This window comes from Rhincodon typus, chromosome 21 (assembly GCF_021869965.1).
Source record: "Rhincodon typus isolate 14 chromosome 21, sRhiTyp1.1, whole genome shotgun sequence".
In the NCBI taxonomy this organism is placed as follows: Eukaryota; Metazoa; Chordata; class Chondrichthyes; order Orectolobiformes; family Rhincodontidae; genus Rhincodon; species Rhincodon typus.
Window position 1 is genome coordinate 28,607,358 of NC_063352.1, and position 24,027 is coordinate 28,631,384.

General features: G+C 40.2%; 1 protein-coding gene across 5 annotated transcripts in view; it reads left to right on the forward strand.

Annotated features, from left to right (window-relative positions):
- Positions 1-10,934: 10,934 nt before the first annotated feature.
- kdm8 (lysine (K)-specific demethylase 8) overlaps positions 10,935-24,027 on the forward strand; it is a 31,652-nt gene continuing 18,559 nt past the window's right edge. For 2 of the 5 annotated variants that reach the window (XM_020519224.2, XM_048609286.1), the window contains exon 1: positions 10,935-10,981. The gene's annotated coding sequence lies outside the window, so the exon portion shown is untranslated. Of the gene's footprint in view, positions 10,982-11,115; positions 11,259-14,507; positions 14,612-24,027 lie in introns of those variants that run through there. The other 3 variants (XM_048609282.1, XM_048609281.1, XM_048609283.1) reach the window with 3 other exon arrangements.

Genomic DNA, 24,027 nt, shown 5'->3' on the forward strand with positions numbered 1-24,027 from the left:
TCTGAGCTTTATTTTGTAGAGTGAAAAATAAAAATTCAAAGGGAAAAATCTTCACTACTAGCTCAAAATAAATCCAACATTGAGAGTCTTACCTCTGAGGTATTGATAACTTTAAGAGATACCTCTGCTCAGCTCACAAAGACAAGTGAAGAACAGGAGCAGAAAGAAAGGAAGCAGGATGAATTACAAGCTCTGCATCATCAATTTACTGAAAAAATTGTTGGTACACAGAAAGATCTGAAGAAGCAAGTACGTAAAACAGATCAGGATCAGCAGGAGCTGCCACAGAAACATTGGCTTAAGTTCAAAGCAAGAACAGAGAAAACGGCAGATCTGCAAAACAGGGGAAGATTCACACTCCACACAAGGAGATGTAAAACACTCACAAAACAGACTTTTCAGAAATAAATGCCAACGATGATGCTGCAGCGAAAGTACTCAGGCAGAATATTCAGACAATCTAACAATCATTGTAGCAGCAAGTATTCCAGACTTCAAAGAAAACAGGAAGAAAGAAAAGTTGAAGAGACTGCACAGTTATTACAGCAAATTATGACGGAAAAAAAATGCAACAGAAGGTTAAAACTTTGATAGAATTAGAATAATCCGGGCTGTATACACAAAAGTTTCAAAATGACCTGGAAGCTCTTAAGGAACAAAACAGTAAAATGTCAAGGAGCTTTGCCCTGTTGAAAACAGCTTGAAAAACAACTGGCTAATCTGGAGCAAAGTTTCGTGGTGGTATGTCGGGACAAGTAACTGTAGTCCATGAAAGAAAAACTCAACAATATAAACAGGAACCTCCAAACAAAACAATCATATGAGATCCGGATGTATCACCAAAATACCAAAATGTAGATACTCACTTGTTATTTTAAATAGTCATACTTTCTTTCGGAAATGAGGGGGATTTCTATATGTACCTTGCCTCTTAAGAGAACCCACCTTTAAGGGCTCCATGTGCTGTATGTGTACAATGCTGCTATTCTGCCTGGCAATTCGTCTGCTCAGAGTCTACAAGTTGCACACTCAGAAATCAACTGGCTTGCTGTTATGTCAGCTTCATCACTTGTAATGTCTTTTACTGTTTCAAAAATAACTCACAGACTTAATTAATCACTGATGAGCGACTGATTATAGGACCATTATCATGAACATAATATATATAAACTCCAAGTTGTGTGTTCTAATTTTGTTTACTATCCTGTATAGGGCTATATTTAAAGCCTTCTGAAAATTCAAACACAACACATCCACTGGATCACCTTTGACTGAGCTAAAATAACATCCTCAAAAACTTCCAACAGGTTTGTCAAACATGTTTTCCCTTTCATAAATCCACATTGAATCCACCCAATCATTATTATTCTCTAAGTTTCCAGTTTCACATCCTCTATAATAGATTCTAACTTTTTCCCTATCTTAAGTCTATATTCCCTCCCTGTGAGGTTACGCTTTCAACTTCTAGGAACCTTCCTGGAATCCAAGAATTTTGAAAAATAAACACCAATGCATCCACAATTTCTATAGCCATTTTCTTCAATGTCCTACTGGGATTTTGCACATCTGGTCCAGGGGATTTGTCAACTTTCAATCCATTTTTTTTGCATATTAACAAGTTTCTTTCAGTTTGTCCATACACAAGTGCTCTTCTTCCCCAGTATTTCTATGAGATTTTCTGTAGCTTCAACCATGAGCAAAGTAATTAGTTATTTACTTATACAAAGTAATTATTTAATTTATCTGATATTTTCCTATTCCCCATTTTAAACTCCCATTTCTGTCTGTGATGGACCCACATTTGTCTTTGTTCAATAAAAACCAAAAGAATTGTGAATGCTGTAAATCAGAAACAAAAACAGAAGTTGCTGGAAAAGCTCAGCAGATCTGGCAGCATCTGTGAAGAGAAATCAGAGTTAACGTTTCAGGGTTTTGAGGAAGGATCACCGGACCAGAAACGTTAACTCTGATTTCTCTTCACAGATGCTGCCAGACCTGTTGAGCTTTTCCAACAACTTCAGTTTTTGTCTTGGTTAAGTGTTTTTTCATATACTTGAAGAACTTTTTACAGTATGGAGTTATATTTCTCACTATCTTGCATTTATGTTCTCTTTGCTTGTTCTCAGTTTCTTGATCCCCCTTTTCGGGATCCTAAATTGCACCCAATTCATGATCTTACTACTTTTTCTGGAAACCTTACAAGCCACTTCCTTCTCTAATGCAATCTTTACCTTCTTCTGTTAGTTACAGATAATTCTCCTTTCCTATTAGGGTTTGTTGTATCTTGAAAGAATGTATATTTGCAATAATACTTCTTCAAATACTAGCCATTGTTTGACTACTGTCAATTTTATCATTCTATTTTCTCAATCAACCATAGTCAGCTTGTCTCTCATATCTTCATAGTTTCTTTCATTCAGATTTAGAACCGTAATTTCATAATGAACAATGTCACTTTCAAATATAACGTAAAACTCCATCATATTATGGTCACTATTTCCGAATAACTCCTATATATTAAGATGATTATATATTAATTAGTCCTTTCTGATTACAAGATAGTATATCTAAAATAGTCCAATTCCTAACTGGTGTCTTGATGTTATGCTCCAAAAACCTATCTTACACACATTCCAGGAATTCTTCCTCAGCAGCATTGGTGCTAATTAGTGTGACTGAACTTACATGTGAATTGAAGTTACCCATTAGATGTCACCCCCTTGCCATCTCCCAGCATCACTTTGTCCAGCTGAAGTCCATTTTCGTGTGTGCTGAGGAATAAGGCCCAGACATTGGGCCTTCTGTACTGGTTGCAATAGATTTAATTTATCAGTCTTTTATAAAACATTTTCAGAAGGAAGATGGATCAGCTGTTAGATACGGCATGCTGCCTTTTCAGGTAGGTGAGACGAAAGGCCGCTCCCAAGATGAAGGCAGTCTCACTCCAAACTTTTTAAAGTTATAATTTTAAAGAAAAGCCCTTTGCAGTTCAGCCTCACAGAGGCCCTCATCAGCAACTGAAGCACAGCAAGTGGGAGAGGATCTCTAAGCCTGGATGAAATGCTGACCTCCCTGTTCTGTTTATCAAGAGAATAGGGGCTCAGTTAGCTCAGTTGCCTAGACAGCTGATTTGCAATGCAGAGCGATGCCAAGCATTTGGGTTCAATTCCCACACTGGCTGAGGTTACCATGAAGACCCTGTCTTCTCAACCTCACCCCTTCCCTGAGGTGTGGCGACACCAGCCATCTCTCTTTCTAATGAGACAGCTGCTCCCTGGGACAATGGTGACTTTACCTTTCATCAGGTGGAAAATTTCCTTATCATTATTGAAAGTACCAACTATCTGAGAACATGGTCAGCTCATTCAATGACTAACTGAGCCACACTGGTGAGGAAACTGGTCTCCAGTCTCACATTCCATCCTTGGCCTGTGCTGTTCTTGTTACATTGGCATCAGTCAATATGGACGTGGGGAGAGGGGGAAAAGAAATCTAGCAGTAATCCTGACATTTACTGATTAGTTTCTACAAGTGGAATGGACACTTCAGAGGGCTACGGTCAGTGGGGGGTGGGGGTGGGGGTGGTGGGGGTGGGCGTGAGGAGAGGTTCACAGACCTGTTAATCATGTTGCCTCCTAGCGCAAAGATCCTGAAGCCAGTTAAAGTGCCCCTTCCCATCAGTATTTCAGATAGAATCAGTTGACTGAACACAGGCAGGAAAGGAGATGAAACATTCAACATGACTTGCAAATAAATGAATCAGCTGCCATTTGATTGATAAGACTCAGCTCGGTGTTACACTTCATGCTTTAATCGTTACCCAACTGCTAGGACCTAGAATTCCAGCTCTTTCATAAAGCTGGTAATATCTACTGGTACAGGGCAATGACTCAACCGTCAATCAAATTTCCTTGGTCTTTTTAATCATAAACTGCAGGCAAACTGGATAAAATTCTAGCTGTAGCACTGCAGTTTGGTTTATAATTAGAAGCTCACGTGAGAGACAAAGATCTTAAAAGTGCTCGTTCTAGTTTTTATTGTTGATTGGGGTGTTAACTTCAGTTCAATAGTGACCATTTTCCCCTCAGAGTTAGATGGTTAAAGCCTCACTCTGGAGCAGGCTTGTCCAACAGATGATTTGCTGGCTAGGGAGAGATAGAATTAGCAAGGTGGATGGTAGGGAGTCAGAGTAAGGGAATGGGGGTTGAGAATGAGTGAGAGTTGAAGTGTAAATGGGGCTAAGACAGAATGAGTGAGGGAAGATATAAGAATGAGGGAGTAGATATAATAAGGGATGGGGAAGCCATAGAGAGGGAGATATAGTGAAAAAGTAAGATATTTAATGGATAATGAGAGAGTGAAGAGAGAGACAGGGAAAGAGTGACGGAGTCAGGGATAGACAGAATGGGTCAGAGAGAGTTTGTATGCATGGTGGGGGAGATTTTGTGCTTTTTTTTATTGGTTATAGTGCACTTTGCGGCATCCTATGGTACTAATGGCTATTTTACAAATACAAAATATTCCCTATTTTACCCATAACAGGTAAAACTGACTGGTTAAAATTTCATCCTCTAGCCATCAGAAAGCTCTTGTCTTTTCTGTATAATTCAGCACTCAGAAGGAATGATGTGGACCCTGGGTGGTCTGATAACTGTAAATGACAGTCCTATTTGTGGAAACAGGCAGCTGTTAGATCAAATGTACCAGATGGCAATTGTAGCACAGGCTGGTAGCACAGGCCTGACTCAACTCTGTGCTAGGCTGTAGGTAATTCTACCTCTTCCTTAAGTTCAGAGACCAGGAATTATGATTGATACAATTTCATATAAATCCTACACCTCCACTGAGAATGTTAAACAAAACACTTTCAATTGAGTCAGACATTTACCCATCAGGTAGTCAATTCAAGATGACTGTCAGTCGTCTGGCAATGTTCTTTGAATGAGATGTTCCTACTTGGTTCACAGGTTATCCTCTGTGAGACATTTTCAATGGTTTACACAAAGAATACAGTTTTTGAACGAGCTCATGAACAATCCTCGCCGGGGTGCACGATCAGCATTGGCTTATTATTTATTCCCAAGTAAGCCATATAAGAATCTCTTCCCCTCCCACTGTGAATGCTTATCTGGCTTCAGTCAGTTTGCTGTCATTAATTGTTTCATTTCAATTCAGAAATACTGCTGATGTGAGTGACGACACCCCCACCAAAATGCCAGCGCTCTGTCTGGAAAGCACTTTGAGATGTCCTGTGTTCATGAAACGGAATAAATTTATGCAAATCTTTCTTTTTTTTTGAGTGACACTTCATCCATGACATCCTGTCTCAGAGGTAAGAGGTCAACCTGAACCAAGGTTGTGACCTTGATCAAGTGTCAGTTTATTAGATCATCCTACAGAATTGAACACATTTTCAAACAGAGTTAATGTAGGGTTTGGATATGAATGACACTTGGCTTCGTGGCACACGTGAGGACAGGGTTTTCTCTCACTTATCTTGTATATCTTGTACCTCTATTGCTCAGGCATCTGCAGCATGTAAATGCTCATGTACCTCTTCTGCATCTCCTCCACCTCATCATCATCATCATCCAATTAGGCCTGTGCTGCCTCCTCCTCATCAGGTTTTAGCTGTTCCCCTCTTTACACAGTCGGATTGTGCAAGACGCAGCAGACCAAAAGGATGCATGAAATCCTCTCTAAGTTAAACTGAAGAGCTCCCTTGACTGATCCAGACAATTGAAATACAGTTTCAACAGGATGATATTCTGCTCTATGATGGCCCATCTTGAGCCATGACTGGCATTACTTAGCATCAATACTGGAGCACCGCACTGGAGTCAGGGACCAGGTATCGGGCCATACTTGGGCTAGGCATGTACCTGTGTGTGCCTTGCCATCGTGGCTCCTCCCTAGCACGCTCCTGAAGAATCTGTGTTCAAAGCTCACACACAATGTGTATGTTGAAGAAGTTGAAACACTTCCTTCAGTTGAATGCAGTCCTGTGTATCAGCGGGTGGATTGATGGTGGCAGTGCATGTAGTCGATCATACCCTGCATTCATAGGAAACCAGTCGGGGTTGCAATGCCCATGAAGTGCTCACTCTGCTGTTTTCATCCATCTGATATTTCCTGAAGTCACAAACTCTCTTGAAAAGAGTGCTGGTAACCTCCTTGATGCAGCAGTAAGTGGCTACCTAAGAGATTCCAAATAAATCCTTGGTCAAGCCCTAGAAGGTATAGAAATTTACTATGGCCCTAACTTTAAGCAAGATTGGTGTGAGGAAGCACCTTTAGCCCCTTGGGCACAGGTCAGCCTGAGTTAAGACACATAGGTTTGTCATGATCTCAAGAAATGGTGGAGTCACCTCTACCTCTCAGCCTTTTGTAGGGAGGTCATTCTAACATGGTAGCGTTTCAGGTATGTCGGGTGCTGTTGTCTGTGTCACTGCTGCTGCCTGGTCTTCAGCAGCCGCTGCCTGGGGAGCTGTTGTCATACCTCTACAATGTTATCCTCAGGCTCACTACAGTCACCTTCAAATGCAAGTGGATTCAGAATTCCATTGCTGGTCCCTCTAGACTGAGGACACACCTGTACATGCCACTTTATGAGGTAGAGCTTTGCTTCTGCAGTGATCATGGCCACTCTGAAGACCTGGCTCTCTATCAAATAATATGAAAGGCCACTGACCCACCTCCCCACCACCACAACCCCCAGCTGCTAGGTTGGCCGTCATGACATGGATTAAATTGCACTCAGTGTTGGAGGTGCTAGTAAAGAAGGCAGGTATTGGTGGGGTGGGGGGGCCTTCTTTAAATTCAATTAAAGAAAGGAATTTGCTTTCCGTAATGATCGTACAATAATGGATTGCTGGATCAGTTGCAAGCCCTTGGGCTACATTTACATGGACCCATTTGTAAGGGAACACAACCAGGAGGGAAAATACATTGGTGGCTGGGATGGGGATCTAGGAGTCCTGCCATATTATCGACTCCGTCCATTTTTACCAGCACGGGAAAAGGGAAAAATCAATGATTCCACAAGCTGCATTATAGGTACCAGGAGTGATTGCTGGAGCCAAAGGTCTGGGATTTTTAAGAAGTCAGACATGGTTTGACAAGCTGCTCTATGGAAGCAAAGTTAAATTATGAATGACACAGGAGGCAATTCTAAAAATGCAAAAAAGTTTCTGAACATTTGCAAGAAAGCATGGTTCTGCTTTAAAATCAACAGGAAAGTTCCAAGTAAGTAGAAGCCGGACAAGCACAGGGGAAGAGGATGTGACATTCACAATACACAAATGCCAGACAATAATCATCTCCACTGAAAGACAATCTAACCACCATCCCTGACATTCAATGGTGTTATCATCACTGTATCCCCCACTATCAACATCTTGGGGTTGCCATTGTCCAGAAACTCAACTGGACTTGATATATAAATACAGAGGTTACAACAGCAGGTCAGAGGCTAGGAATACTGCGGTGAGTAATTCACCTCCTGACTTCCCAAAGCCTGTCTATCACCTACATGGCACAAGTGATGGAATACTCCCCATTTGCTTGGATGTCTGCAGCTGCAAAACACTCAAGAAGCTTGACAAGGACAAAGCAGCCCATTTGATTGATACCACATCCACAAGCATCAACTCCCTCCACCACCAAAATTCAGTAGCACCAGTGTGTACTATCTACAAGATGCACTGCAGAAATTCAACAAAGATCCTTAGACAGCACCTTCCAAACCCATGACCACTTCCATCTAGGACAAAGGCAACAGATACATGGGAAACAGCCACCTGAAAGTTTTCTTCCAAGCTCTTCACCCTTCATTGGTTAATGACGAAGATATGGGGCCACATTTTCATCATGAAGATCAGAACTGGGGATTGGCATTTGCTGTAACATCGCCTTTATTGACAGCATATGGGAATTTTATCTGAGGGAGTGAGGAGGGACCGGAGATGAGCCTGCTATCTTTCCTGGGTCAACACAAGGCTGAATGTGGGGAATGGAGGCAGCCCAAGCTCATTGCATATTTGGGCAACACCCTTTAGGAAAATATAACGGCCCTGGAGAGAGTACAATGTAGGTTTACAAGAATAATACCTGCCCTTCAGGGGTTAAGTTATGAGAAGAGATTATGTAAATTAGGACTGTTTTCACTAGAAGGCTAAGGGGTGATCTGATTGAAGTCTTCAAGACATTAAGAAGAAAAGACAGGCTAGATAAAGATAAACTATTTCCACTAGATGGGGAGTCTATAACTAGGGAGCATAGACTGAGAATTAGGGCAAGACCACTCAGGACAGATGTTAGGAAGTGCTTCAACACATGAAAAGTGGTAGAGATTTTGAACTCTCTTCCACAAGTGGCAGTTGATGCTAGATCAGTTGTTAATTTTAACTATGAAATAGATGTACCATTGGTAAGCAAAGTTATTAAAGGATATGGGCCAAAGGCAGTTATATGGAGTCAGGCCACATATCAGTCATGATCTCATCAAATGTCTGAACAGTCTCAAGGAGCTAAATGGCCTGCATCGGTTCTTATGTTCCTATGATTCAGGTCTACTAGAAGGCCCATCTTTGTGTTGTAGGAAGTTAATAGTTTGTAATGAAACTGACAGGTATTCGTGAAAGAGGTGGCTGAGCTTTGTACTGAGTGTCCACTTAAATAGCATTGATGACCAACAGCTTGCTGTCCCTGTTACATTTGGCCAAGCATGAAGGAACTGTCAATAAACTTGCCCTAATTCACTGCAGGCTCCCGTGAATTGGTGCACTGCTGCCTCCGGTGCTTCTGTAATCGCCATAATCGTGGGTCTTCTGAGTGTAGTGTCCTGGATCAAGATCAATAGGGATTTGTGGAAGCTGGGCACTTGTAACTCTCCTCTTTATTAAAAATACTTCTATTTCCAGGCAAGGCTTAGCAATAGGCTTATCACAGAACCATGACTCTCTCTAGAATATTGTGATGTCCACCCACTGACTCTGCAACTATTTCTTTTCAGACCGTCCATAAATTTGAAGTCATCCAAAACTCTGCTTGCCATAAGTCACAGCAAAGCTTCATCACACCTGTGCTTGCTGATCTACATTAGATTCTGGTCAAGTAATGACTCTATTTTTAAATTCTCATCCTCATTTTCAAATTCCGCCATAACTTTAGTCCTCTCAATCTCTGTAACCTCATTCAATCCCACAAATCTCTGAGATGTCTGCACTCCTCTGACTTTTGACTTCTTGAAAATCTTTGGATTTCAATTGCTCTGCCATTGGTGACAGTGTTGGCTTGCCCAGGACCCAAGGTCAGGAATTTTCTCTGTGTACCTCTCCACCTTGCTGTACACCTTTAAGATACTTAAAATCTATCTCTTTGACCAGAAAGAAATAATAAAATAAATAAAAATCTCTTAAAGTGATATTGTCTCATACTGTCTTTTCCAATGTTCCTGTAAAGCAGCTCGTGACATTTTATGTTAGACACCATAGAAATTACTTTTTATTTTGAAAGGGGTCAAAGGGTGATTGGGTGGTAAGGTAGAATGAGCAACTAAAGGCTCTGCTACCCTGTGGACAGACAGAGAAGAGTGTACAGAAAGACAGAGGACAGATATTGTGGAGGTGATGGGAATTTGAGCAGCCTGCTGGAGGACTGGTGACAGCCCCGTGTAGCCTCTTTTCAGGAAGGCCCACCCCATCTTGTGCCAGTCAGACGTTTAACTTGTAAGTAGCAGCTGCTCCCATGATTTAAAACACCCTGGCAGCAAATGTCCCACGCATTGAGAGATGCGGTCAAAGCAGCTCTACTGAATACGTACCAGCACCAAAGAGACAGTTGCTGTTGCTGGGGTACAACATTCATCCAGGATTTAGCCATGTTGCTGTTTCCCAGGCCACAAGAGGCGCAGATTGGCGATCATTAGTTGCAACGATGGAACTGGGTAGCTGTCAGCGGGCTCTCCCTGTTGCCAGGTTCCTTGCTCAAGCACTGAGTGCCTTTGAGATCAGGAAGAGCCAAGACTGGAAATAGTGATGGCATAAATGAGTGTTTCAGCCAATGAATTTGCATTGGGCAGTGGGAGATGATCTTTGAAACAGTAATGAACATTCAATTTTTTAACCAGAGGCAGTGTCACTAAAAGGGAATAGAGTAGGCATCAAAGTACTTGATTTGGGCTGAGGGTGAAGAAAATGGCTTTTGTCTCACCAAAAATTAATTGGAGCTAGCAAGCTAGGGTAAAGATCAATCAACAAGCCTGTTTCTTGTTGGGACCTGGGGAGATTGTTTCAGGATTCTTCCACTCGGCTCTAGGTAAATTCAATCTTTACTGGTACACTAGTTTAGTGATTGTGTGATGGAAGCTTGTTGCTTCTGTGTCATTTAGTTGGTTAAAAATCCAACAATAACCCTCTGCACAATTGGCAATTCCCAAGTTCATAACTAAGATCTCACTCCTCTTTTAACTAGGGAGCCTCTCCATGTGTGCAATTGTGTTACAACCTTCAGGTATAGCTCTCTTTTTCAAGTGTCAGCATCATAGTACATTTGTAAAAGAGGTGAACATCAAAGCAATGAAACACAACTGTGAATAGCAGAAAGAACCAATATTTGGCTAGGGAATCCTTGCAACTTAATGGCAGAGGACAACTCATTCATGCATCTCATTTCCTTTGCTGACACTTTCAGCACTTAATGTTTTGATTTAATAGAACTCCCTTCAGGCTCTACTCCATTGCAACCCTTTCGTACTGACTAATCGGCTCACCTAAACTTTCGTCCACGTGCACCAACAGACATGCGCACACCCCCTCACCCACGGAAAAGCCGCACTACGCGTCACGAATTCCTGCGTGCCGAGCCGTGACGGTAATGGAACGCGTGCACAGAGATAGGCAACGTCATCAGATACTGCGTTCTATTTGTGGCTTTTTCCGGGTTTGGGAGGGAGGACAAAATGGTGTCACTGAGTAGGCAGGTAAGGGGCGGAGAGCTCTGGGGATGGTGGTCAGTGCAATTAGTATGGTTTCATTATTATCTTAACTTATCTTCAATATCTGATCGAAACGTGGATGTCTAATGTTATGTTTTATTATGTCCTGTGATTCCTAGAAGTTCAAATCGTCACACTTTTGGGTTCAGACTGCAGCTTCATTGGATATAGTTCTCAGATCGTACCATGTGCTATAGCCTAATGCGTAGACTGTAATACAGTCGTGATTGATGTGGTATTTTGAATATATGTGTACACATATGTATGAACATAGTTTTTAACCTCTAAGTTAAACAATTTTAAATTTGGTAACTATTCTGTGATGAAATATTATTGTCAAAAAATTTGTTGAATTGTAGGTTCTCTCCCAAATTTTGCTTTGCCCACTTCCCCTTGAAGTCTATAAAGTTCCCAATTCTGGTTTGACAATCCTGAGAGATTTCATCACATTGCTGTCCCCACTCAACATGACCACTCTCATAGTGCTGTGTTGCTCTGACTCTTGTTGTATGCCATAATATGATTGTTGTGCCCTACTCCATATTACTTCAATTGATCTCTCAACATACCTGTCTCAAACCCACTCCCGGCCATTGGTTGCTTGACATGTCCATCCTTGTCACATACTCCCCTACCCCCAATCCTGCCTTTGGTGATTCAATTTAGAATTCCATTTAGACCACAGTAGGAGGTCATTCAGTCACTCATATTTGTGCCAGCTCTTTTACTTCTCCAGTTGAAGTTCCACTTCTCCAGCCTTTTCTCATAACAATGGGATTTTTTTTATCAAGCAATTGTCTAATTCCCCTATAAAAGTTTTTAATTGATACCCACAACATCCAGATCCTAACCACTTGCTGTATAAAAAAAAGTCACCATTGCACCTTTTGCCACTCCTCTTAAATTGGTGTCCTCTGGCTCTTAACTTGAACCAATGGGAATAGTTACTCTCAAATACTGTGTCTGATCCCATCCTGTTGGTTTTTAACACCCCCACTGGGTTTTCCCTTAAACTTCTCTTACGTTTCTCCATTCTGTCCATGTTACTGAGAGAACTGTATTCCTTTTGCACCCTTTCCAATGCTGTCACATCTTCCAAAATTGTCGTTCCAAATAATTACCACTTAAGTACCTACCTCCTACCACCATTGGTATTTTGCCAGGTATGGGAGGGAGACTCAACTCCTAGGAGTAGGACATGTGGCTACAGGGGTTGGAGACTAAAACAAGCCATTAAATTGTGCATTTCTAGGCCATTTGGAGGTGTGTTCATTCTCATCTTTTTAGCCAGCGCATGAGTACCACCACCTCTCATAACTGGGACAGGCATTTCAATTCTTCCTCACAAAGTAACACTTTTTCATATTTTCCTACCATATACTCCACCTACTCTATTTAACCTATCTATGCCTTTGTAGACTTTTTTGACTAATTATTTTGGTGCCTTCTTTGTTTCATCAAATTTACCTGCCATTCAATCAGTCCCTTCATCCAAATTTTTTGACAATAATAGATTGTAAGTAGTTAAGACCCCAATACTGAACCCTGTGGCTTGACAACCTGAAAATGACTCCTACTTTGTTTCCTGTTAGTTCAGTAATCCTCTTTTCATGTTAATTATTTACAATACCATAAGTTCTTATTTTTTAATAGTCATCTTTGTGGCACCTCATCGAACGTCTTCTGGAAATCTAAGTACACCACATCAAAGGTTCTCCTTTATCTACCCTGATTGTTTCTTCCTTAACTACTTATAATAAATTAGTCAAATACAATTTTCCTTTCATAAAATGGTGTTGGCTCTGCCTGATTGCACTATGATTTTTTTTTTAACATCCTGCTGTTATCTCCTTAGTAATGAATTCTAACATTTTCCTCATTAAGAGACGTTAGACTAAGTGGATTGTAGCTTCTTTCTTTGTCTGTCTCCTTTTTTTTTAAATCAAGATGTTGCATTTTTTTCTTAATCTACTGGGAGCTTCTGGGATTCCAGGAAATTTTGTAAGATTACAATCAACCCATCCATTATCTCTGTAGCCGCTTGTTTTAAACCTTAGGTTGGAAGGCATCGGATTCAAGCGTTTGTCAGCCTTTAGTTCTAATAGTTTTTCCAGTACATTTTTACAAATGATTGTGATTGGTTTAACTTCCTACCTGTCCTTAACCTCTTGATTTTTCAAGTATATTTTGGTGTGCAAAATATTCTGGCCTTTGATGTACATCCAAAAAAAATGTAACGGTCATAACATTGGTTGCCCAACATGTTATGATCTAGGATCAGAAGCCCAAATTGCTTCAATTTCTGACGAAGGGTCCCAACCTGAAACATCACCTTTCCTGCTCCTCTGATGCTGCCTGGCCTGCTGTGTTCCCCCAGCTCCACACTGTCTTATCACACGATCTCATTAAGTTATTTAAAATAAATTTAAATTTTAAAATCCCAAATCCTCAATAGAATAAAGCCATACAATTCCAATTGGTCACTCGAACATTATCTTTTTTATACCAAGTCAGAAAAGTAAAATAGCTTAGAAATACCTATTTTTTTTCTTTAACTTTTTTTTTCTTTGACATGATGGTTCACTGGTTAGCATTGCTGCCTCACAGCACCAGGGACCTGGGTTCAGTTCCACCCTTGGGTGACTGTCTGTGTGGAGTTTGCACGTTCTCCCCATGTCTGTGGATTCCTCATACAGTCCAACGATGTTCAGGCTAGGTGAATTGGCCATGCTAAATTGCCCACAGTGTTCAGGGATGTGTAGGTTAAGTGTGTTAGCCATGGGAAATGCAGCGTTATAGGGAGCGGGTAGGGGGATGGGTCTGGGTGGGATGCTCTTCGGAGGATCGGTGAGGTTTTGTTGGGCTGAAGGGATTCTATGAACTCTATTAATTTGAGTCAAACGTGGATTTGTTAGCAATCCAGACATGAGTCATAAAAGTCTCGTTAACACTTGGCTTTTCCTCCAGAGGAATGTCTGTATTCTCTAGAAGCCTCTTCTTAATTCCCTGCAGTGTCCCTCCAATTAAGAATGCCTGAACCCTTCCTCATGTCCTGGTGGTTCAGTCTTGTCTTCCAGATAGTGCCCTGATTATCGAGCTAACCTCCAGCTTGATCTCACTTCTCCAAGGGTTTTCTTGCAGCCTTGTCTGCAAAGAACCTGCACACCACTAATTCATTGCCTGGAGCCTCTTCCTCAATTACTGTCCCAGTGTTCATCTCGTGGCTGTCTCTGCACAGCCTCTCAGGAAATTTCTTGATCCCTCCTGGTACCTGTTACCTTTGGTGGTTTCTCAGTTTCTTCTTCTGGTCTTTTGTTTACTTCACTTAGACCACCTGGATCTTTCGTCAGCTGCCTCTGATCGCCTGTAGAATTAGCTTTCCACCATCCTGAAAACCCAGTATGGGTCCTGTGTGATCACCTTATTTTTAGGGCCCATTCTGAGTCCTATAACTCCAAGTTTTCATACCAGATGCTTGCGCACCTTATGATCCTGATTGTCAGACTCTTTTTAAATGTTAAAGGGCCGAATATGCACAGCCTTGCTCATACTGCAGACACATCAGGACTAGCAAAGTTCTGGGAACTTGTATTCTATACTGCCTCCTGAAACAAGGTAAGTTAAGTCAATTGTTCTTGCCTCAACATTCACACATAGCAAACCCCATGAAGCCGTGTCCCCATATTCATATTGGTTGCTTCGCATGTTCATTTTCGGAGTGCATCACTTTCACCAATCTGACAACAGGTTCTTCATTACCTGGTTGAATGATGAAGTAGCTTTTCTATACTAGCTTTATAATTTTTATAATTGAAAAGTATACATGGAAAGTTACATAGAGCTCAATTGACAATAGAGATTTTCTCCCAGTTTTTTTTACAACACTGTTTTAATTACTGGAGACTCCAAAGAAATTTTGGAGATTGGCAATATCATCTCTATTTTGTCTCTAAACCATAATTAATTTTTTTCCGTTATCCACATTTTTCCTCCAGCCGCTTCACTCCCCTGTTTTGTGCTTTCTCACCACCATCTGGAGATGAATGTGAAACTATAAAGACCATCTGCAAATTCACTTATCTTAATTTGGAGTGTTCTTTAATCCAACAATAATACTGCTATATTTTGTTCAGCAATTTCAAGAGGGAGAAAGAAATACTGCCAGAATGGTTCACAATCCAGAAAAGTGGCCACTTCCATTCCTTCTCCTACCTCTTACTAAGCACATGTCTTGTATATGGTTATTGTTTTAGAAATGGACAGTAGATGCTGAGGATGAGGGATTAATATGGATTTCTTCTCTAATCCATTCAGTGAACTAACATGGGCATTGTAGAACAATAACATCAGAGGCAGAGGGGAATTACTTTTTTGCATCCAGGAAGTTGGAGTAAACCTAAATACAATATTTAACAGAATTCTTGTCATCTTTCTCATTAATTCTTAACTTATTCATCATTTTCACAATCTGGATAATGTATCTGCTGTGGTCCTGTTTTCACATATTATGCATACGAAATATAGAAATGCTGAAAAATGCACTAAGGAAAGCTTTCAGCTTCCTAATAACCAATTTAACTGTGAATTCCTGCAATTTTCTCAACATAAAATTTATTTCTCAGAAAGAGGAAATTCTGTTAGCACTGTGCATTCGGATTCCTACTCCAAATAAAATGACATTAATGTAGGGTTAAAACGCTCAATATTGTATCAATTTCTTCACTTGAAACAGAAAAACAATTGATGATACTAATTAAACATTGATTTTTCTGCGCTTCACATCCAATGCATTTCCTACTTCCTGTACCTGAAGGTAGCCCCTTCCCCTCTTAGCGCCGCCAGGGAATTCCTTCACTACAAAACCTACATCAAACACCTTGGGAAATATTGATATTTCCTGACTATTCTTTGACAGATCTACATTGGATTCTAGAGGAGAATTTGTTGGAAGAGGCTCTACAACTATTTTGCATTCTTCTAATTGTACAAGGGCCATCTGTATATCCTTAGTCCTCTCTTCACTGGGCAACATTGCCGTTTTCAGAGCACAGTATGAGAAATCTGGACATGATGCTACTGTGGAAACTGTTAAAGGATATTCAATAATATTGTTTTCATTTGATTGCACAGAATTTGCCTGTATTTCCTTCTTTTGCTTTACATTAGGCAAAATCCTTAATAGCAGAGCACTGTGACCAAGGTTTAAACCTGATGGTATTGCTGAATCTGCTAGAGGATACTGAACCATTGCTTCATATTCTTTTAACTGAACAGACATTTGTTGTCCATCTCTTTTATGACAAAGTTATGCATTCCCCTTCCTTAATTAGGGCTTCAGATTCAGTTCTTTTAACCCTAGCTTCAAACAAAACAATGTTGATTTCTTTATCACAGTTAGAGTTTTCCTCTGAATTAACTAACATGTCTGCTAAATGAAACAAAATTTTCTTCCTGAGATCATTACTGATTTTTATATTTCAATGCTCCTTGGGCAAAGCTACAACTGTCCTTAAGGGAATAGACTCTGGAAATTGGATTGTTCTATCCATAATTGTACTTGTCTCCTGATTTCATTCTGGCTAAAGCTGATACAATCTACTGACACATAGTTCTTCAAAAACTTGTCTGAGATATCAAAGGTGCCAGTTTGATTTTCTGTTGAGTTTCTCTATTACCTGACACACATGGTGAATTTTACAGAACTGCATCACTCTGATGATCTGCTATCCATTTCTCATCTGCAGATCTGTGATGTTGTCTCCACTTCTGGATCAGAATTCTATTCTTAACAATAAAAATGTTCCTAAACCCTTTCAGCTTCACCCTCTAACTTAAGTCTGCATCTGCCTTCTGAGTCTCAGTTAGTAAAGACGTGCCAGGTACTTGAATGATTCATATTTATAAATAATGTTTCAGCTATTCTAACTTCTGCTTGTGGGATGAATTTGATTTCTTGCGATGACTTTATTCATCAACTGTTCTGGTTACCACGCATGACTGAAAAATACCTGTAACTGTTCTGTCTATTTAAAGTCATTTGGACTTTCCATGATTTAAGGATGAAGCCAAACCTTTATTGCAGCCAAATTATTCCATAGGCATAATTCATCATCCATCTAATTTTTTTTAACAGCACCCACTACTTCTGTTCCAGACAAGGGAACAAACGATCTAATTTTACTTTGTGCAATCGTGTTAGGATATACTCTCCACTTATCCCATTTGGCTTTAATTTTACACTTTGGAGGGAAAGCTATATCATTTTCCAGCAATAGAATTCCAGTAGCTTCTGTGTCTCTTTAATGTAGTTATAAGTTTAGCTGCATCATTTGGGAAATAAAAATGGGTAGCTTTCCATTTAAACAAAAACCCTTTCTCTTGCTCTCGCTCTCGCTCTCTCATTTTTACCTCTGGTTTCCTGGTCGTAGTTAAAGCCACAATTTGATCCATGGCACTTTCCTATTGAATTCTCTTTTCAGACATTTTTTTCAAGCCCCAACAAGTCCCATAGGCTTCTTTCACAACTTCAAGCATTCTCAACAAAGAAGTTCCCCTTTGTTACAATGAAAACCCTTCAGCTTTTGTTTTGTACCTGCCCCCACTCAGCACCCTTCCTTTCTGATCAAGGAGGAGACCATGGGGCATTTCCAGCTCTCCTTCTCTACCCTGGCTATTTTCATTCTTCCACTTTCTGTCTTTCTCAATTTCAAGTTGACAGATAAAAGTTTTAGTTTCATGGATCAGTTCACAACTGTCAGGCATTATTTATGCCTGTTTAGCAGTTGCTACTCTTTAGTCTTCAATATAGTTTCTTAGTAAAAGTACTAAGTTTTTTAATTCTTCTAAGAGAATGATCAGACAGCCGTATATCTCATATTTACTCCCAATACCTATATTCTCTGATCAAAATTACTTTGTTTAACCCTTTCAAAGTCAAAGTAGGTTTGCCTAGACTCTTTCCTTAAGTTCCAAAACATTTGCCTGTATACATCAGGATATAACTTGTGTACCCAGAATAGCCTGTTTTATAGCGTCATAATCCAAAGAAACCTCCTTTGACAGTGAAGCATAAATGTTGCGTGCTCTACCTGTCAGTTTACTTTGCATAGTACAAACATAGGACCATGAATAGGCCACCTAGCCCTTTGATCCTGACGTGCCATTCAATAAGAGCATGACTGATCTGATTTTAATCTCAATTCTACATTCTTGCATACATCCTTGATAATCTTTCATCCCGTTGGTAATCAATATTCTATCTCTCTCTGCCTTAAAATATTTAAAGATGTTGCGTCTGCTTCCTTTTGAAGAAGGAATTTCCAAACAGATATATTAACGTTCAGTTTTCCATCAATAAAATCATTTGTCTCACTACTCCTCAACTGACATAAAGATGTGTCCACATCGATTTCCTCAAATTTTGGGAACCCCTGTACAAACTTAAACATTTCTTTACTGGACTTTGAATTATGAAGAGAATTTTCCTCATGAAAGCCTACAACAGCATCTTGCTTTTTTAAAGCACATCATTGTGAACTGGTATTCCCCATCTGTCTCCTGAAATGCTTATTCTCTCTGTCTTTCTGTTCAAGATCTCGAGTCTTTTATCTCCATCCTTTCAATTCTAATGCTCTTTGAAATTCCATCTCCTACTTTTTAATTTCTTTTTCTGTTTCAAGCTGCTTTCATTTTTCCTCTTGCTTGATTTGCTTTTACTGTAATACAATATTAACTGACTTTGATGTCTCCCTATTAGGAAAACTTTTGCTTTCTACCAAGCCCAAAAGCTGTGCTAATACTTCAGTTTATCTCTGCTTTCTTAGCTCTGTAGGCAATTCCACTTCTAATTTGCTTGGCAATTCAATTAATTTAGCTTTTGTGATTTCTGATATATTTGTCAGGGTCATCTCTTCCACCTGCAGAAAGGCTTTAGCAGCTTGTAATGCCATTGTATTTCTTAATGTTCTTGTATGTATAAAAGTATTAAAAGATCAGGAAGATTGTGTGCGTGTAGTGTGAGCCTGGCCAAATTCTTTCATGTTGAGGTGTTTCCTTGCTGGACAGGACTCTGTTCTTAATGGAAAAAAAAACTGTTTATCATTTTACCCTTTATTACTTAAATTAATGCCACACACAATCTTGCATTATCCTCATTCTCAAACATCACAGCCATAAACCCCAAACTTTGTCATGATCCATTGGGTTCATGTACTGGATGTCAAATTACCACTATACCCAGAATCACAGCAAATGTTAATATTTAATGAAACTACCACAAATCCCAATTTGGTTCTGACTTACTGCTGCCCAGGATAAAAGCAAACCAACCAGGTTAGTTCAGTTTTTAAAAAAAAAAAAAAAGCTCTACTTAGAGTCATACAGCACAGAAACAGACCCTTCAGTCCAATTCATCCCAATCTGACCTAGTCCTATTTGCCACCATTTGGCCCATGTTCCTCTGAATCTTTCCTATTCATATATCCATCCAGACGCCTTTTAAATGTTGTAATTGTACCCACCTCCACCAGTTCCTCTTGCAGCTCATTCTATACATGCACCTGTGTCCTTTTTAAATCTTTCCCCCTCACTTTAAACCTGCACCTTCTAGTTTTGGACACCCCCACCCTAGGAAAAAGACCTTGGCTCTTCACCCTATCCATGTCCCGCAAGATTTTATAAACCTCTATAAGGTCACCCCTCAGCCTCTGACACTCCAGGGGAAAAAAGCCTCAGCCTATTCAACCTCTCCTTATAACTCAAACTGTCCAGTACCAGCAACATCCTTGTAAATCTTTTCTGCACCCTCTCAAGTTTTAACAACACCATTCCTATAGAAGGGTAGCCAGAACTGTATGCAGAATTCTAAAAGTGGCCTCACCGAGTCCCTGTACAGCTGCAGCATGACGTTCCAACTCCTATATGTAATGTTCTGACCAATGAAGATAAACGTGCCAAACTTCTTCACCACCCTGTCTACTTGTGACTCTACTTTCAAGGAACTATGCACAACTCTCCCCAGGGCCCTACCATTCACTGTGTAAGTCCTGCCCTAGTTTGCTTTACCGAAATGCAACACCTCACACTTATCTAAATTAAACTCCATCTACCACTCATCGGCCCACTGGCCCATTGAATCAAGGTCCGATGGTACTCCGAGATAATCATCTTCACTGTCCACTACACCACTTATTTTAGTGTCATTTGCAAACTTACTAACCATTCCTCCTATACTCACACTTAATTTTAAGAAGAACAGTAAGTGAGCAACAATTTTAATGTATTCAACTTAAATTTTAATCCTTCTAAATTTTACGCACAGAGGAAAAACAGGCAAACACAAATATGGAGTAGAGGGGCGATAAAGATAGTCAGAGGAACATCGTTATAATCACCAGTCGAAAATCAGAAAACTGAATGGCTTGGCCCCACAATCCTCTAATTTACTTTGATACCACAGTGTTATTTACACAATGGTCATCAGTCTTTAGCTCATTGGTTCCTTGATTGAATCTGCGGTCTTTCCAGTAGTCTTTGGATTTCATTCAGTAGTTCCAAACAGTATTTTCAAAAAATTAGAGAAAGCAACTTTATGGGGAAAGGTGAAAGAAAAAAAGGTTGATGCAGCTGTCTTAGGAGGTTTCTTTGCTTCTTTTCTCTCATTCCATTTACAGAGTCTGTGTCAAACTGCAACATGACCAGTTAGAGAGCTGTTCCTGTGTTAGGCTGCCCTGAGCCCACAACAACTGGTACCAGTTGAAAAGCTAAAAATAAAAGTCTGTGCCTCTGGGCAGAGTTGCCCTTGGACATACACAGGTGGCGCTGCTCTGTTTGAGAAGAGTGCCCCCGAAAGTGAGGTTTTTATTGCACAGTGGTACTGTCCCTACCTCCAAGCCAGATGGCCCAGATACAAGTCCCACCTGCTCCAAAAGTGTGTCATAACCCTGAGTGCTGTGCTTGTAATTTATCTGTTTAAGGGCTCCTATAGCATAGTGGTAGTGTCTTTAACTCTAGGCCAGAAAACCTAGGTTCAAGTTCCACCTGCACCAGAGGTGTGTCATCACATTTCTGAATAACATAGAATCCCTACAGTGTGGAAAAAGGCTCTTTGGCCCAAAAAGTCCACACTGAGCCTTGGAGCATCCCACCCAGACCCATCCCCTTATAACCCACCTAAGCTACACATCCCTGAACACTAATAGAAGTTGATTAAAAATACCTGCCTCCGAAAGTAATATTGTTGCATATGAATGATTAGCTTCACTAATTTCCCAAAGCTGCAAACAAGCCTTGTATTCCCCTTTTTAAAACAGCGTCTATTTTTCCCATTTGCAGTCCACAGTCCAAAAGAGTGGTCACTTACAATATAGATATGTATTCCAACATAAAGCAGAAAAGACACTGAGTTGAGCAATGAAGTAATCAGTGTCACAGTAATCCTCCAATGCCCGAAACACACAAGGAAAATATCATAGAATAAAAGTTCAATTGTGATGCTTTCTGTGGTTGACTAGCCATATGTCACTTTCTCTAGTCGTGCATGATAATTTTGCTAAGTGCTTCTCAAGGATTTCTATCCCAGCTAGGATCTGCCCTTGTGAGAAGGGGAAGAATGACAAAAGAGATTGCACCAGTTCAACAGAATCAGTGGATGACTTGTACTAACTGGCTGTAGACACACTGAACTTTGGTTAGCAGTGAAAGCCAGGAGCACTCAGCAAACTTCAAATTACACCATGTTGCTCAATTCATCTCCATCTCCTAAAACAGCATAGAATTCATTTATCACAGTTTTGGAAGGTACAAATGGGCAGCAGTTTTTTTTAAAAATTTATTACTTCTAAACAATGTCCAGAAACTCCTTTACGCATGAGCTAATTGGATTTGCTGTGCCTAATTGTGACAGCTGGTTAATTTTAACCGAACAGCCAGAAACAGCTACCCAGGGACGAATTAGCTGCAAATGAAATATAAACAAACAGATGCTGTCACTTAAAAAATCAATTCATCTCAGAAAAACGCATACTTATTTCCAGATTCTTTCAATATGCACGTCTGCTGCAGTTTTTAATAAGATTCTTAAAAATTACAACACACTTTTTAAGAACGTGCACAGATTTATTTAAAGTGGAAAATGAAAATTATTGTGTAGAAAGAGAAAGTTTTTTTTCTGTTTTATATCCCATGTTTTATTAATTTATGAATATTACATTTCTGTAAAGAGAATCTTTGTAATAGAATTCTATTTTTATAGGTTGACAGTTGCAACATTGGATTCAAAGAAAAGGGAGATAGAATTGGAAACCTATTTAAAAATCCTCGGGATGTTAAAAATTTCATGGCCCTGGTTCAAGCTTCCCCTTATGCATTGACCCTTATATTTAGATGTAGGTATTGAGTGAGGATTATTGTCAAGTAACTAGCCTCTAATGTAAGCTTGACTTGGTTAATAACATTATCGCTTTTGAGTCAGGGTGCTTTGATTATTGAACTCGCATCAAGAGGTGCAAGTAACCTTGTATTCTTATATATTGTCGGAGATACTACGGCCCTTTAGGCAAAACATTAAAACTGACGCCCTGTTTAATGGGCCTTAAAGATCTCATACTATTTGCTCACTGCTGAACTTTAGGAAGGAAACCTGTTATTTCCCACCCAGCTTGATCTGTGTAGTATTTCATGGCCTGGGCTTTCACCTGCTAACTGTTTCCATATAACTGTGCCCCCAAATGAGTCAAACTGATTGTGTTACTGTCTCAATGTGTGTTTTGATTCACGATGGATCAGAAATCTCACACAAAATTATCTCCATTATCTTTTTGAAAAAGCACAATTCTGTTTAGGTCTAAACTGTTGATTGCAGAATCGGTGTGATTGCCCAGTACTTCCTTAAGTTCTTCTGTACAGAATCCATTCAGAGCACCGTGTCTCTGGATAGACATAGAATCCCTACGGTGCAGTCAGCCCATCAAGTATGCCCTGAGTCTCCAAAGGGCAACTTGCTGAGACCCACCCCTCCATCCCATACTCATAATCCCACATGGAGTTTTTACCATGATTAACCCATTTAACCTGTGCATCCCTAGACACTACAGGGCAATTTTGTTTTTGACGTGGCCAATCCACCCAACCTGCACATATCTGGAGTATGGGAGGAAACTGGAGCACCCAGAAGAAACCACACAGACGCAGGGAGAACATGCAAACTTAAGACAGACAGTCGTCCAATGTGGAATCAAATCCAGGCCTGTGGCCCTGTGAGGAAGCAGTGCTAACCATTGTGCCACCATGTTGGCCTTAGTACCATTTCAAACTATAATTATACATCTTAGGCATAAGGAGACTTCAAAAATGGGCTATTTGTTGCTGTCAGTCTAATTTTCATTTATCCCACTGGGGTAGTGTAGAGTTATTTTTATAGACCTAATAGATTTGCAATAGAAGAGTTTTAAAGCAGGATGAAACTGAGCCATGTAGGCTAGAAGGTTCTCAGTTTAGATCTTGATTTGTTTGATCTCAGCTGGGTGGCACTGTGGTGGAATGTGGGGTTTTTCAGCTTCAGTGTTTGTGGGCTCCCATGGATATAGTCAGCTAGGTTCTCACTCTCATTGATACTGAGTAATCCCTACTGGAAGTCCCTTGTTGGAGATGAGGATTAATGGAAATTCTGAGATTGTGACCAGTTAGCAAACAGTTATTTGTTATTGGTCATACTGCTTGATAACACAGTTGCTGATTGAGAACAGTCTGATGGGGCCAAATTGGATATGTCCTGTTTTTTTTTTTTGGATGCCGGACATATCTTGACAATTTCTACTTTGTCGAATAGATGCCAAAGTTGAAACTGTACTAGAACAGCTTGGCTAGGAACCTAGTTCTGGAGCACAAGTCTTCAGCACTAGCTAGATGTTGGATGGAGCTAAAACTACAGCTCCAATATGTTTCAGAGATAGTAGGAACTGCAGATGCTGGAGAATCTGAGATAATAAGGTGTAGAGCTGGATGAACACAGCAGGCCAAGCAGCATCAGAGGA